Genomic DNA, 16,846 nt, shown 5'->3' with positions numbered 1-16,846 from the left:
GTATTTAAAGTTGCAGAGAATGTTTATGACCAGCTGACTGTTGACATTTATCCAGTAGTTGCTCTAGTTTGCTAAATGGCAACACACAGCAGAAGTAATGCCCTATTCTGAGAGTGTAGTTCTGAAACATTTTCTCCTCAAGGCTGTTTCTGAGTTTGGCATCCGGTTTTCTGTATCTGAATTCTGCTTTAGAGAGCCTCAGCCACAGCTCAAAAATGCACAGTTGATGGGAAATGAGAAGTAGGAAGGGAAGTCGGGTCTGACTGCCTACATTCACCAACAGCCTTGTGGCCAGAAAATTCAAACCCTTCAGGGGTTTCTAACCTTCTGTTGACTGTCCTCTCTCACATAATGTGTGTCAGTCAATGTCATACTTTGGGGGATTTTCTTCTGTGTCACTGAGAGCTCTCCATGAGCTCCCCCGGGGAAATCGACCTTAGAATCAAGATAAGGTAGGCTTCTCTCGAGCAGTTGGCTTGTTTTACAGCTTATGGATCTCATCCTGAGCATTGTCAGTATTTTGGGTGGGTGTTCATTGGGCAGGATTTATTTGGGGGCTGGCATCCTTGCCTCCCACTCATGAGTGAACATGTAATTCACTCTTGGTCACTGTGACAACAAAGGTGCCTCTGTACACTTTCAAAAGCCCAGATAGAATTCCATACGTTGGGGCTCCCCACCTTGCCCTGGCTGGTGGGAATTTCTCACACTCCTCCAGCCCACAGTGAGTGTACCTGGACTTCATTACCAGCATCTGCCCTTACTTCTTTCCACATGTTTCCTCATTTACTTTTTTTTTTTTAATGAGAAATAATTAACACAATATTATAATTAGTTTCAAGTATACAATGTTATGATTCAGTATATTGTGAAGTGATCACCACAGTAAGTGTAGTTAACATCCATCACCACATACAGCTACAATTTTGTTTTCCTGTGATGAGAACTTTTAAGATCTACTTTCTTAGCAACTTTCAAATATACAGTGCAGGATTATAGTCACTACTCGTTTACTTTTCTTTAAGCCTTCTTTTGTGTCAGGTGTGTTTTGTTTTGTTTTGTTTTGGTGAGCTGCTGCAAATATTTCCTGGAATGATACAAACCTGACATAAATACTAAAAATAGCAGTTTTTAAAAAAATGGAGTGCTGTCATCATCCGAGATCAGGAGAACTGGTGGAATTTAGGGGCCTCTGGGGGCACAGTGCTGGAGATTTCCAGCATCTGCATTATTGTGCTCCAGGGTTTGGCAGTAAATGCGGGCTCACCTTCCACTACTAGCCCCTCGGCCCCCGTGCCTATGTGTTCTCCTAAGGTTGACCTTACTTCCAGGCTTTTCTCCATCAGGCCTACCCCAGTCTACAAGACTAGAGCCCAGAATTCCAGGGCACAGATTAGTGTGTGGACTATGCCTGAAATCAGTATGGGGGCTGCATTGCCAGCTCAGTTCTTGTGATCTCAGCATGCATAGGATTATGGGGAGGCACTGGCTGCACAAGCTAGAATGTTACCTTCCTGGCAGTGTGGCCAGTGTGCACGGAAGAGGACTGTAACATGAATGAATACACATGAATCTCTAATGGATGAAAATTTGAGAACTGGCAAGCAGAGTGTACATGTTTGTGGTGGTGGCATGGGGAAAGCCACATAGGTGTATCTCCTTGGTCAGCTCTCAGGAATAATGTCCATGTTTCATGTCTTCTAATTTTATTCAATTGTTGTAATCCCAGTAATATTGACAAGCCTCCTCCACCCACTTTTTTCCCAAATAACAACTAGAACACTTCATAGCTCGATAGTGCTTAATATAATTCAGCTGCTTGTAAGTGCTTTTTGTAATTCAGCTGTTTGGGTGTTTCAAATTCAAAGATGGCTACAGATAGACACATCCTATATCACCCTCCTTCAGGCCCAATGAATGCCTGAGGAAGTAAATGGAGTTGAGCCATAATTTAGTCAAAATAGCCAAAATTAACAACCAAAGTAGTCTTTATCAGCACCCAAATTCTTCAGTATACATGCACATTGTCCCTATTATTGGTGTCTTTTTTCACTTTTTCTTTTTTTTAACTTCCCCTCTAAATGTCCAAAGATTTTTTTCTGGTAGCTGAATTCCCATTGATACATTATTATTCTGAAATATAAGAATTGCTCCATGGAGAATAAAGATAGGAAGTCTCTGGCATTTAAAAGCCTGATAATTGGAAAACTAATATAACATATATGTTAATTATACTGGAATTAAAATTAATTCAACTAAACTAATTTTTTTTTTTAATTTTAAAGTTTATTTTTACTTATTTTGAGAGAGAGACAGAGAGAGAGCAAGGTGAGGGACAGAGAGAGAAGGAGAGCGAGAATCCCAAGCAGGTTCAATGTTGTCAGCACAGAGCTCGACACAGGGCTCTAATCCACGAACCTTGAGATCATGCCCTGAGCTGAAATCAAGAGTGGACACTCAACCAACTGAGCCACCCAGGTGCCCCTAAAATTTTTTTAAAAATTAAAAGCCTGACAGTTGGAAAGCCAAGGTTCTGAATACAATGCTGCAATGTCAAGAACATTTTAGTTCTCTGTATTTAAGTGGGTTTTTTCATAGAATGGAGTCAGCTAGTGTACCTCAGACGGGGGAAGAACTAAGAGAGTGATATGTTGCCAGTTTGATGAATGGCCAGTTGGAAGTGGTGGCCCCTAGCAAAACTTAAATTAGAAGCAATTTGCAAAACTGAGGTAAAGAAATGTGAGAGGACCTCAGTGTTCATGCAGGGACTCTGTGTATCGGTCAGGGTCTGGTGAGGAAGCAAAAATTACCCATGACTCAGGGAAAGTTTGATGTTAAGAATTCCAGTGGGGGGTTGTGAAGTAAATAAAGTAAGAACAAAGACTTGCAAGAATATACGGACGTATCTGACATAAAGAGCAGCCACTGGCCCTGGGGCTGAGATAGTGCTCAGGGAAGAGGCTCCCGAGGTTGAGTCTTATTTTCACGTGAGGGCACAGCCATTACTCACACGATGGTAGAAAAGCTTGCGAGGGGCTGTGCCAGCCAGAAGTCAGCCATCCATAGGAAAGTGCCAAGCCAGGGAATGTGGAAGATACCAGGGGCAGCTGCTGGCCACTGGGCACTGCTTGAGCTGGGCTCTAGAGATGCTACCTTCTGCTTGTGGCTCTGGCAGCTGCAGTGGACAAAGGCTGAATGGTGGCTCTCTAGACAGCCAACCCTGCAGAGCCCAGACCTGCACAGGCAGAGGGCCCGGGAAAGGGTAGAGGGAGCAGTAGCTCCCACTGGGGTCAGGGCCCATGCCTTTAGGGTCTCTGGTTACCCTGAGCTGAAAGCTGGAGGAAGCATGTGGCTGATCTAGTCCTGGAAAAAAAAAACTACACTGCAGGATCCTTGCTTTGGAGAAACCTGGAGGGGGGCTGGGCAGTGCAGAGCAAATCCACACACCCCTCCAACTGAATTCCCACTCCTTCTCCTGCAATGTTCCTCCAAACGCCCTCTACCGAGAAGGTAAAAACTTAGCTTCATTTCTAGAAGTCGTTTATGAAGTGATTGTTTGCTTAGGGAAGGATGCTAAGAAAGAGGGACTTGGGTGGCACTGAGGCTTTCTGGGTGGAAAATAAGAGTGGCAGCTGGGTCTGGGTTTCCAGGATGCTAGGGCAGTCCAGGGCACAGCTAGGAGGTCTATGTCAAGTGGGGAGGACGGCTCAGCTAGCGTGTGGAAGGCCCTCACCTACTTCTTAGTTCTCTCCCATGTGGGAGTGAGTATGCTGAACGTCTTCTAATGTCGCATCATGGAGAGCATGAGAGACTTCAGTTCATTGCCTACCCCCCATCTCTGAATCAGGTCCAAGCCCTTTCCCTGGGGAGATGTTAATCATACTCTATTCCATAACTCTCAAGTGAGTCCACTTCCAATGGGCTATATAGATGAATAAAGAAAACCTGTACGACTGACCCAGTGGGGAACTACAGAACTGGTTTGGACCATGACTCTGCACACATATGTGACCCTTAAGCTCACCTTCCTTACTTGTATCAAATGATGACCAGTATACTGATTTTCCATCCCTTTGCTTATGCAGGAGATGTCTTAAATAAATAGCTTAGATTGGTCCATGAGCAAAAAAGCCCAATCCAAAACAAAACAAAAATTAAAACAAAAACAAAAACAAAAAGAAAGGGACATGGTCCATGTGCTACCGGGTCTAATGATTTAAGGCAATGGGACCAATATCTAGACGAGTCAGGCTTGTTTACTAGCAGACTCCCAGTATCAAAATTGTACAGAATTCATGGACTGGAAGCAGGAAGTCAGCATGCATGGCCTGCCCAGACCCTTGAATCTGAGGATAAGACACTTTGTGATGACCTCAGGACCTTAAATAACATAGCCATTTGGTGTCTGGCAAAAGGAAACAGATAATGGGACTTCAAAATAAACATATAATTTAAAAGTTGGAGCCAAATTGGCATTATCCCAGAAGTAACAGGGAACCCCAGTGTTTCACACGAAGCTCCCATGGTAACAACTCACCTCTGTTCAGCCTCCCCTGGTGTCAGACCTTACCATGCTTCTCACATTTGTAGTAGCACAGACATTTTAGAAACCACTTCACACATTTTAGAATATAAACCTTGTGAGATAATGATTATCACACCCTTTTATAGACCAGAAATGGAAAATGTGAAGACAAGAGATTCTTCTAAGACACACCAGCCGTGGCTGCCTGAATCAGCATAGAGCTGGGAGGCAGTTCTCAGTTCTCTCACCTCCTGAGTTGACATGGATGGGGGATTCTCCAGCATCCAGGCCTTTCCTTTTGCATTGGGCATCTGTTCTCGCTTTGCATGCTGCCTTTCTCTCTCCCTCCCTCTTACAGACACACACTTGTTCTGACCTGCAGCCCTGCCCTTGAGGCTGCATGCATTTAGTCTCTATACCGGTAGAAATTTCTATTTCGTCTATAACATTTGCAGTGATTTCTGCAGAATCGGGAGTTCCTTAGGCTGATAATTTTATATAAAAATATTTTAGAGACTAAGTTTTGTGATTTTTCATTCTTTTCAGCAAATATTTATTGAGCACCTACTGTACTTCAAATGAAGTTCTAGGCATTGTATTGATCAAAAGAGGCAAACCTCTTCGCTCTCATGATGCTTACGTGACCTGTATAAATAGTGATATGTGCTGAGGGGTAAATGAAAAAGCACAAACAGTGATGTGTAATGTCAGGTGGGTGTTAGAATTTTAGACAGGCATGGGGTGAGGCAGGGCAGGCCTCCCCCAGGACAGCAGGAGAGTACAGACCTGAGATCTTGCTGAACGAGCTATTTCAGTGTCAGGGAGGAACCTTCAGGGAATGACTTCTGTGTTGGTTAATTTACTGAGAAAAAATGTTCCTCCAGTTTCTCTCTTGGGTAGACCTGTGGGGTTATTATACGGGCTACACCCACGGGGCCATCTGCTTAAGGCTGTTTGGAGTAGTGATTGTGAGGCTTTTAGGAAGAGCTGAAATCACAAGCCTGCAGTTGCTAGCTAGCTCTTCCCAGATGTGTGTGGGTGTGTGCATGGGCATGTGCACGTGCATGAGCATGTGCACGGGCATGTGCATGTGTGTCTGCTGACTGCTCTCAATGAGGAAGAAAAAATGAAACTAGTATGGGAACTTTCCTAGGCTGGGGGGAATCTGAGAAGCACTAGTCTAAAAGATGTGCCTAATATCTAGACCTGCACTGATTCCAAGACAATAATGTGGCTTTACCTCCGTTTTGCATATATACTTTTACTAAATTCTCAGCAACATTCTTAAATGCCAGGCACTTCTAGGCAGAGTTTCCTTTACAAGGGAGAGTTAGGCCTCCCCCAAGTTACTTGACAGAATTCAAGGAGCTTAGAGAAAATCACTTTATGTAGGAGGAGACAAAGTTATTATGTAGGAGACAAAATTATTATGTTGTATATTTGTTTGTTTCCTCCCAAATTATCTCTACCATGGGAAAACCAGAGGTGAAAAAGGATGGTTTGCAAGGTCTTGTACCAAAGCTGTTTTTCCTTAAGCTTTTCAGGTTGTTAGTCTAACTAAATTAGCTACATGCATTGCTGTGGAATGAAGGAGGAAACAATCTATCATCTAAGCGGAAAACAAAGACAGCTGGCTGGGTGTGTTAATTGAAAAGGTCAATATCAAGTCTTTACAAAAAGATTCATGGTTTTCTTTTACATATTAGTCACTAAGCTCATAATTTATACTGTGGGACATTTTCATTCCCAAACTTAAACCAGATACTTTAGTTGAAGAATATTAAATATGTAACAAGAAAGCCATTAGGAAAGATTACTTTGAGAACACAGCCATATTTAGACTAAAATTTCAATTCCAGCAAGTATGGATATTCAAAGTAATTTGGTTAGGTCAGTAATATAATTATCTGAGATATAGTTTATAAACTATAGTTTATAATATCAGCTGTTTATACTTCATGGGGAACATAAATTTGGCTATATAATAAGATTTTGTTTCTTTGTTTCTAATCCTAGTGACTTTGCCACAGATATTTTGCCTTGAACCTGTGGTCTAGCAAATCCCTGCTCCTAGAGAGTAAAGCACTATGATCTTAAGGAGAAAAACTAAATGCCATGAAGTTGATAAACTAGGCTAACCTGACATGTTAATACAAAAAGATCTTATTACATATGGAAATTTGAACATACTTTTTTTTTAATGTTTGTTTATTTAGAGAGAGAGAGAGAGAGACAGAGAGAGAGAGACAGAGAGAGAAAGAGAGAGAGAGCAGGGGAGGGGCAGCGAGGGAAAGAGAGAATCCCAAGCATGGGGTGCCATCCCACAAACCATGAGATCACGACCTGAGCTGAAACCAAGAGTTGGACGCTTAACCGACTAAGCCACCCAGGTGCCCTTGGAAACTTGAACATTCTTTGTATACATTTAACTTCACATTTTTATGTGGTTGGAAGTGGTCATGTGTTTATTCCAGGGAAAAGACAACCAAAGCATTAGTAGGTTTTTGTTCTATTTATGGTGGTATGTGATGTGAAATGCTATTTTTCTCTTTGACTATATTTTCATTGAAAAAAAAAGGATAATTCTAGCTTTCCTAATTGTTGTTAAATTGCATCAGCAATTGCAAAGAGTTTGAGCTGTGTGTATCTGTTTCTGAATTAGAAATTTCCTTATGAGATCTATCCAGTTAACACTCATAAGTGGGTATGGATGTGTATGTTTATGGGTGAGAGTGTGTGCATATGTGTGTGTGCACACGTGTAAGCATGAGAACGGATGAGTGTGTTCATGTGTGCACACTTGTGAGTGTGTGAGTGTGCATAGGCATGTGTATGTGTGTGAGAGTATATGTGCAGGCATGGCTGTGGGTGTTCAAAGAAGAAAGCAAAACGAAGTGAAAGGTCTTGAGTTATCACTTTCTGTTACCTTGAAGAGAGAATAAATACTGTTTCCTGGGCTAAGACATGATGTTCTGGAAGCAGATAGATCTGTAAAAGCACATTCCTGGAGAATCTGGAATTGTCAGTCTGGTTATGGAGCACCTGCTGTGCACTGTGAGCATTAGGTGGTGGGTGTCTGGACAGTTCACTCTCTGCTCAGTGGACTGGGGAATACTTTGCTCCTTGATAGGGTGTGTGTAGCTGGTGTCATGTCCCTTCCACTTGTTTTGTGAAAAGAACCCCCAATGAAAGGAAAACCCCTATTTCCACAACATGAACCTAGTCACCACACCCTGATTGCTACAGCATTTGAATTCTGTGAGCTATTCTAATTTTGTTGCATGTGTTCCTCCAATGAAAACGCAGTACTTTGGTTCTCATTTTGGTATTAGTGCTTCCTAGAATTTCCCCTTTTCACAAGTGGGACACACCATATATACATATGTATACACAGAGATAGGTGTATACACATTTGTACTCTCATGATGATATTAACATAAATGACACCTTATAAAAATATCTGTCTTAAACAAGAACGATACTTCATAAAACACTGTTACCTACTTGGATGTGGATGAAGCCATTTCTCCTAACATCTAAATTGGGTTTCAACTATGATAAAATAAATTCAGGGCTTTTTAACTATTTCTAATGAATAATCTATGTTGTGAAAGGTACCCACAGATGTGACTTAACAGAATTTTAACCGAGCTGAGATGAGACCTCAAGCAAACTTCTTTAATTCGTTAGTTTTCACTGAAGTTATTTTCAATAGTATGTCTGTCAGGTTGCTGTATGCTCTCCCTTTCACTTTTATTTACTTTTAAAAAAATTTTAAAGTATATTTATTTGAGAGAGAGAGAGAGAGAGCGAGCTTGAGCAGGGGAGGGACAGAGGGAGAGGGAGACACAGAATCCGAAGCAGGCTCCAGGCTCTGAGCTGTCAGCACAGAGCCTGATGTGCGGCTCGAACCCATGAACTATGAGATCATGACCTGAGCCTAAGTTGGACACTTAACCAACTGAGCCACCCAGGAGCCCCTATTTTTTATTTTTAAAAGTGTTTGTTTGCTTGCCTAGTTATTTATTTATTTATGTATTTATGTATGTATGTATGTATGTATGTATGTATTTATTTATTTATTTATTTATTTTTGAGAGAGAGAGAAAGAGAGGGAGAGAGGGAGAGAATGAGAATGAGAATGAGCAGGGGAGGGGCAGAGAAGGAGGGATAGAGTATCCAAAGGGGCCTTTGCACTGACAGTAGCAAGCCCGATGTGGGGCTTGAGCTCATAAACAGTGAGATCATGACCTGAGCCAAAGTCGGATGCTCAACTGACTGAGCCACACAGGTGTCCTCCCCCTGCATTTTTAAAAAGAGTGTCATTTCATTGCCAGTGACAAAAGTCTTCCTCTTCAGTTCCAGAGAGTAAGCACTTAGATACATCTGCATGCGGTTTTATAAGTTAAGAATTGGGCCAAAGCTTAAATCATTCTTTGTCACATAATACACACACACACACACACACACACACACACACACACACACACACAACTTACCCAAAGAAAAATGTCTTCATAGGTTTTTGTGTCTTTGAGAGAAAGGGGGAAAAACTTGGTTCTCACTCACCTGTAATGACTCCTTTTCAGCAGTAGTTCCTGCTATAGTCCAAAAATGAGCGTTTTTGTTCAGTTGGTAAAAAAGGCCAACTTCAAAGAATTGTGGATTTTGGTTTATTTTGGATGAGACTTCAAACAGTTGGATTGCTCATCCGGCCTTTTTCAAGTGTTTGGTGTCTTGACCATGAGGCCGGAAATTTTGTTGAGGACAGACTTGTGAGGTTTATGTCTTCACCTTGGCCCAGTGAAGCTGGAGTTGGCCATGGAAATCCCTTCTCTGGTATTCTGCATGTTGGCCTTTCAAAACTAACAGTGGGCAGGGCAGGGGAAGGTTGTGCATGTAAGGCTGGGTTCAGTTGCTGAGACTGGAGGTATGTGATGTGTTCATCTCAAGTATTAAAGTCCAGAGGCTTGGGGACACGTGGATATGCAAGGCAGGAGCCCTCTTGCCTGTTCCGAGTATTCCTGCATATCATGCACCCTTGGGAGCCTGGGGTCTTTGTGACAGCCTGCTTGTAAATCACTTGTTGATGAGAGATCCAGGGGCTGGCACCACCTAGAACCTGGGATTGGTGAGAGTTCTGTGTCAGTGTCAGAAAGCTTGTAACTCTTCTGGTAAGAATAACGAGATTCCCCAACCCCCCATATCCTGGGTAATAGTACCAGTTAGTACTCATTCAGTGCCCACTGTGTGTTAGGCCTTCTTCTGAGTCTTCACATGACATTGATTCTTCTAATTTTCTTGATGACTCTGTGAGGGAAGTGCTGTTGTTACTCCCATGTAACAGATGAGTAACTGAGACACAGAAGGACTCAGCCCCTTGGCCCAACATGGGGCAGAGGGAGAGGTGAGCCAGATTTGGGGCAGACTGTTGGGACTCAGTCCCTGGTTGTGAGGCCCACCCAAGGCCACCTCCAGAGACCATTACAACTATTGGTGTTTAGTGTTGGAATTGATATGGGACAAGTTGGGCTAATCCACAGCCACAGGAAAGTCTGGAAGAAATCATGAGCAACTGAAAGTATTTCTGTGAATCAAAATTTTAACTCATGGACTTAGGTAATTCTGACACTGGAACAGCAACACAGGTAGGTCAGTTTGAAAAGTTAGTTTGTAAAGGCAATGGTTGGTCACCACCTTGTGCTCGCTGACCTGCCTACATTGGGGGAATGGTATTAACTAAGTCCCTGGGTTATCGAGAGCATGTAAGGAGAGCATGTAAGGAGAGCATGCCTCTCCTCTAGTAAGGACATACTGGCCTGTGGTGGTGGCATGTTGGTGGTACTCACCAAGAAGTACCCCCTTGCTGCTGTGGCCAAGCCTAGGTGTGCCAGTTCCCTGAAGCTGCAGGCCCTGAGACCCCACACAGCATGGGCCAGGTGCTAGCCATGCCGTCCTAGCATGAGTGCTTAGACTGCCCACTGTCCTGAGCCTTGACGAGGAATCCTCCTGAGGAATGAGGAAGAAGTGCAGACTTACGTCAGGGCTGGAAGGAAGGAAGGGGGAACCTGGTGTCAGCTTTGTGATACTCCAGCCCTCAAATCCCAGTTCTGAGGCCTTGGGGCCCAGCACTGCATGGTGGTTCCTGCTCATTTCAGTTTCAGTTTGCAGGAGTTAGTGAGTATACACGCATACCAGCTTACGTTTCAGCATCAAGCTGTAGGCGGGGGGTTGGGGGGGGGGGGTCTCCCAGCTGAAATACTCAGGCAGCGATGGCTCAGGCTTTTCCTGAGGTGATTTTCAATTTTTGTGTAGATCATGTTTTAAATGTGCTGGAGATGCCACAACAAAGTACCATAGACAGAGTGGCTTAAATAACAGAGATTTCTTGTCTTTTATTTCTGGAGACTGGAAGTCTGAGATCAAGGTGTCACAGGGTTGTCTCTTCTGAGGCCTCTCTCCTTGGCTTGTAGATGGCCATCTTCTCCCTATGTTTTCACATGGTCTTCCCTCTGTGCCTGTACACTAATCTACTCTTCTTATAAGGACACTAGTTGAGATTGGGTTAGGGCTGACCCTATAACAATTTTACCTTCATTACCTCAAGATCCATCTCTACATTCTGAGATGCTGGGAATTAGGACTGTAACACAGGAATTTGGAGAGAGGACACAACTCAGCCCATCACAGTGCAGTCTCCTGGTGAAAGTGATGCCATTTCTGCAGGTAGCATTAGCATGCTAATCACCTCAGATAAACCCACTGTTACATTCCACATCCCTTCTCTTCCACAGCCAGGAGGAGGAAGATGCTTTCTCTTGAAGAACTTTTTTTTTTTAATGTGAAATTTATTGTCAAATTGGTTTCCATACAACACCCAGTGCTCATCCCAACAGGTGCCCTCTTCAATGCCCATCACTCACTTTCTCCTCCCTCCCACCCCCCATCAACCCTCAATTTATTCTGAGTTTTTAAGAGTCTCTTATGGTTTGCCTCCTTCCCTCTCTGTAACTTTTTTTTTCCCCCTTCCCCTCCCCCATGGTCATGTTAAGTTTCTTAGGATCCACATAAGAGTGAAAACATATGGCATCTATCTTTCTCTGTATGACTTATTTCACTTAGCGTAACACTCTCCAGTTCCATCCATGTTGCTACAAAAGGCCATATTTCATTCTTTCTCATTGCCAAATAGTATTCCATTGTATATATAAACCACAACTTCTTTATCCATTCATCAGTTGATGGACATTTAGGTTCTTTCCATAATTTGGCTATTGTTGAAAGTGCTGCTATAGACATTGGGGTACAAGTGCCCCTATGCCTCAGCACTCCTGTATCCCTTGGGTAAATTCCTAGCAGTGCTATTGCTGGGTCATAGGGTACTTCTATTTCTAATTTTTTGAAGAACCTCCACACTGTTTTCCAGAGTGGCTGCACCAGTTTGCATTCCCACCAACAGTGCAAGAGGGTTCCCATTTCTCCACATCCTCTCCAGCATCTATAGTCTCCTGATTTGTTCATTTTAGCCACTCTGACTGGCGTGAGGTGATATCTGAGTGTGGTTTTGATTTGTATTTCCCTGATGAGTAGCGATGTTGAGCATCTCTTCATGTGCCTGTTGGCCATCTGGATGTCTTCTTTAGAGAAGAGTCTATTCATGTCTTCTGCCCATGTCTTCACTGGATTATTTGTTTTTTGGGTCTGGAGTTTGGTGAGTTCTTTATAGATTTTGGATACTAGCCGTTTGTCTGATATGTCATTTGCAAATATCTTTTCCCATTCCATCGGTTGCCTTTTAGTTTTGTTGATTATTTCCTTTGCAGTGCAGAAGCTTTTTATCTTCATGAGGTCCCAATAGTTCATTTTTGTTTTTAATTCCCTTGCCTTTGGGAATGTGTCAAGTAAGAAATTGCTGCGGCTGAGGTCACAGAGGTTTATCCTGCTTTCTCCTCTAGGGTTTTGATGGTTTCCTGTCTCACATTGAAGTCCTTTATCCATTTTGACTTTATCTTTGTGAATGGTGTAAGACAGTGGTCTAGTTTCATTCTTCTGCGTGTTGCTATCCAATTCTCCACCATTTGTTAAAGAGACTGTCTTTTTTCCATTGGATATTCTTTCCTGCTTTGTCAGAGATTAGTTGGCCATACTTTTGTGGGTCCAATTCTGGAGTCTCTATCCTATTTCATTGGTCTATGTGTCTGTTTTTGTGCCAATACCATGCTGTCTTGACGATTACAGTTTGGTAGTAGAGGCTAAAGTCTGGGATTGTGATGCCTCCCGCTTTGGTCTTCTTCTTCACTATAACGTTGGCTATTTGGGGTCTTTTGTGGTTCCATGCAAATTTTAGGATTGTTTGTTCTAGGTTCTAGGAGAATGCTGGTGCAATTTTGATTGGGATTGCATTGAATGTGTAGATAGCTTTGGGTAGTATTGACATTTTAACAATATTTATTCTTCCAATCCATGAGCATGGAATGTTTTTCCATTTCTTTGTATCTTCTTCAATTTCCTTCATAAGCTTTCTATAGTTTTCAGCATATGGATCTTTTACATCTTTGGTTCGGTTTATTCCTAGTTATTTTGTGATTCTTGGTGCAGTTGTGAATGGGATCAGTTTCTTTGTTTTTCTTTCTCTTTCTTCATTATTAGTGTATAACAATGTAACTGATTTCTGTACATTGATTTTGTATCCTGCGACTTTGATGAATTCATGTATCAGTTCTAGCAGACTTTTGGTGGAGTCTATCGGGTTTTCCATGTATAGTATAATGTCATCTGCAAAAAGTGAAAGCTTGACTTCATCTTTGCCTATTTTGATGCTTTTGATTTCCTTTTGTTTTCTGATTGCTGATGCTAGAACTTCCAACATGATGTTAAACAACAGTGGTGAGAGTGGACATCCCTATTGTGTTCCTGATCTCAGGGGGAAAGGTCTCAGTTTTTCCCCATTGAGGATGATATTAGCTGTGGGCTTTTCATAAATGGCTTTTATGATGTTTAAGTATGTTCCTTCTATTCCGACTTTCTCAAGGGTTTTTATTAATAAAGGATGCTCAATTTTGTTAAATACTTTTTCTTCATCAAAAACAATATAGAATCTAAAAAAACAGTAGAGCAGATCAATGAAACCAAGAGTTGGTTTTTTGAAAAAATAAACAAAATTGATACACCTCTAGTCAGGCTTCTCAAAAAGAAAAGGGAGAGGACTCAAATATATAAAATCATGAATGAAAATGGAATTATTGCAACCAATCCCTCAGAAATACAAGCAATTATCAGGGAATACTATGAAAAATTATATGCCAACAAACTGGACAACCTAGAAGAAATGGACAATTCCTAAGCACCCACACACTACCAAAACTCAACAGGAAGAAATAGAAAATTTGAACAGACCCATAACCAGGAAAGAAATTGAATCAGTTATAAAAAATCTCCCAACAAATAAGAGTCCAGGACCAGATGGCTTCCCTGGGGAATTCTACCAGACATTCAAAGCAGAGATAATACCTATCCTTCTCAAGCGGTTCCAAAAAATAGAAAGGGAAGGAAAACTTCCAGACTCATTCTATGAAGCCAGCATTACTTTGATTCCCAAACCAGTCAGAGACCCAGCAAAAAAAGAGAACTACAGGCCAATACCCTGATGAATATGGATGCAAAAATTCTCAACACGATACTTGCAAATCAAATTCATCAGCATATAAAAAGAATTATTCACCATGATCAAGTGGGATTCATTGCTGGGCTGCAGGGCTGGTTCAACATTCGCAAATCAATCAATGTGATACATCACATTAATAAAAGAAAAGATAAGAACCATATGATCCTGTCTCTTGTCGAAATTAATGCTAGAATCTTGAGCCCTCGTATAGTAGTCCCCCATTATCCATGGGGGATACATTGCAAGACCCCCAGTGGATGTCTGAAAACACAGACAGTACTGAACCCTCTATATACTATGTTTTTTCCTATACATACATTCCTGTGATAAAGTTTAATTTACAAATCAGGCAAAATAATAGATTAACAATAATAGCTAATAATTATATTATAGCAATTATAGCAATATACTATAATAAAAGGTATGTGAATGTGATTTCTCTCTCAAAGTATCTTACTGTAGTCACCCTTCTTATGATGTGAGATGATAAAATGCCTGTGTGATGAGACAAAGTGAAGTGAATGATGTAGGCTTTGTGACATAGTGTTAGGCTGCTATTGACCTTGTGATGATAGGTCTGAAGGAGGAATATCAGCTTCCATACCACGGTTGACTGTGGGTACCTGAAACTCTGGAAAGTGATCAGGGGGGATGAATGGTACTTCCTGCTTAGGCAGGATGGCTTTCTCTGGCTGGCTGCAGCCTGCCAAGAACATTAATATTATTATGTATATATTAAATATTAAAAACTCTGTGAATGACAATGGAACAAAAAGAACAAGAATTGTACTATTGGGAAGATTTCAGAAATTTGGTTAGAGTACTTATACGTATTTGTGTATGTGTGTGTGTGTACACATGTATGCACATGTTTGTTTAAGTCAGTTAATAGTTAATGCCATGCCAGGACATAAACACTTCTTCCTAAGTAATTTGTCTTAGAAATAGTGAGGGAAAAACCTTCCAACTCTTGACTGAAGTCTTTTGATTTTAGAGTTTCCTTCAAGGAAGAGATCATTTCCATTGACAGAATATCTTATATTTTTTGTATTCACCTGTTCATTTTACATTATAAAAGTAATCTCAGGACTTATTTTACACCAGTAGTAAAAAGAGAACTCTTCTGAGGGTCAGTTTTATACACACACACACACACACACACACACACACACACACACATATATATGATGTTTGTTTTTATTTACTTTTGAGAGAGAGAGAGAGAGCTTGCAGGGAGGGACAGAGAAAGGGGGGAACAGAGGATCCCAAACAGGCTCCATGCTGATGGCAGAGAGCTTGATGTGGGCTCAAACTCACGAACCTTGAGATTATGACCTGAGCCGAAGCATATGCTTAACTGACTGAGCCACCCAGGCGCCCTTGAGAGTCAGTTTTGAAAAATGAGGCCTGGCCCCAGGGTGAGGGGGCAGAGGGTGACTCTCTTTGGGGCAAACAGGCGGGAGTCCAAGTCTCTGTGGCCGGCACCACCATGCTTGGCCCCAGGCAAGGCTTCCTGACCAACTCAGAGTTTGTGCTTCTGATTCCAAAATCATGACATGAAAGGAGTAGGACACATTTGCTTTTATTCTAAGCAGATGAAACTATTTCACCCCTCATTATACCTTTCACAAAAATAGTCCACAGTTAATGGTATTGAGTTGCCATGGGTGCAGGTAGCCTGGGCACTCCTTTTATTCACCACCCACCACATAGCTTAGGAGGCCCCACTGACCTGACCATTCCCTTTGTCATGGCTGCCCTTCTCACTTAATCCTATAATGGTCTGCTCATTTCCAAGCCACCCCAGCCCTGCAATTGGAGTTACCACTGTCCTGACCCTGCCTCACTAAGGACAGACAACCAGTTCCCTGGCCTATAGATTTTACCAGGGCAGTACCTGGGAACCAGACTCAAGGGAGGAGGGGAATTTGGGAGGCAGCCCTCCTCAGCCCCACCTCCACCAGGTGTCACCTCATCAGAGACATGCAGGGCCCTTCCATGTACCTGTCAAGGTTGGCACATCAGATTCACCTCAAATCTATGACTTTGAAAGGTTCTCCCAGCCCCAGCCTTGGGGCCATATGGGGGACATCTAATCTTCCTTCCACAGAAGAGTTCTTCAGATCTTTGAAAGCTGCCAGGTGGCTTGCCTGTGGTACTGGTTTCCACAGCTAACATTTGCCAGTACTTACCACTTAGCCTGTTACTAGTGTGGTTGGTCTAAATCTACCATGGGAGGTGCACACGATCTTCAGGGGAGCTTTACACATCTTTGAGGGCCTGGCCCACCAGCACTCTGGCTCCCTTGGTGTGGGGTGGGTAGGCACTGGGGTGTTCTAAGCTCCCCATGGCTGTGGACCACCATCCCAACACAGGTTCAGTTGCTTCCCATTTTAAAGTAAGGTGGCCCAGGTTTGAGAGGTTAGGTACCTTGTATAATAAAATCCTGCAGCTGGTCAGAAAGTGGGGCTGCGACAAATAGGTGTTGTGGCTGCAGAGCCCATTCTTGCAGTGCCCCTCCTCCTGTGCCTTCACTTGCTCCGGCTCACTGGGGGTTCCCTTCAGGGATGCTTGCGTTTGTCTTGTGCTTCCCACCCACAGCAGTCTGCTTGGCCCCTCCTTGCACCTTCTCAAGGGTGCTGTACTGGGTCCAGGCA

General features: G+C 42.5%; 1 protein-coding gene and 1 pseudogene across 3 annotated transcripts in view; both read left to right on the top strand.

Annotated features, from left to right (window-relative positions):
* ATP10A (ATPase phospholipid transporting 10A (putative)) overlaps window positions 1–16,846 on the top strand; it is a 179,162-nt gene that overhangs the window by 90,089 nt on the left and 72,227 nt on the right. The window lies entirely within an intron of this gene.
* On the top strand, window positions 3,571–4,040 carry LOC122221321 (annotated as a pseudogene).

The sequence above is a fragment of the Panthera leo genome, chromosome B3 (genome assembly GCF_018350215.1).
Source record: "Panthera leo isolate Ple1 chromosome B3, P.leo_Ple1_pat1.1, whole genome shotgun sequence".
NCBI lineage: Eukaryota > Metazoa > Chordata > Mammalia > Carnivora > Felidae > Panthera > Panthera leo.
Note: the sequence above shows the minus strand (reverse complement) of the source record. Positions and strands in the feature narration are given on the sequence as shown.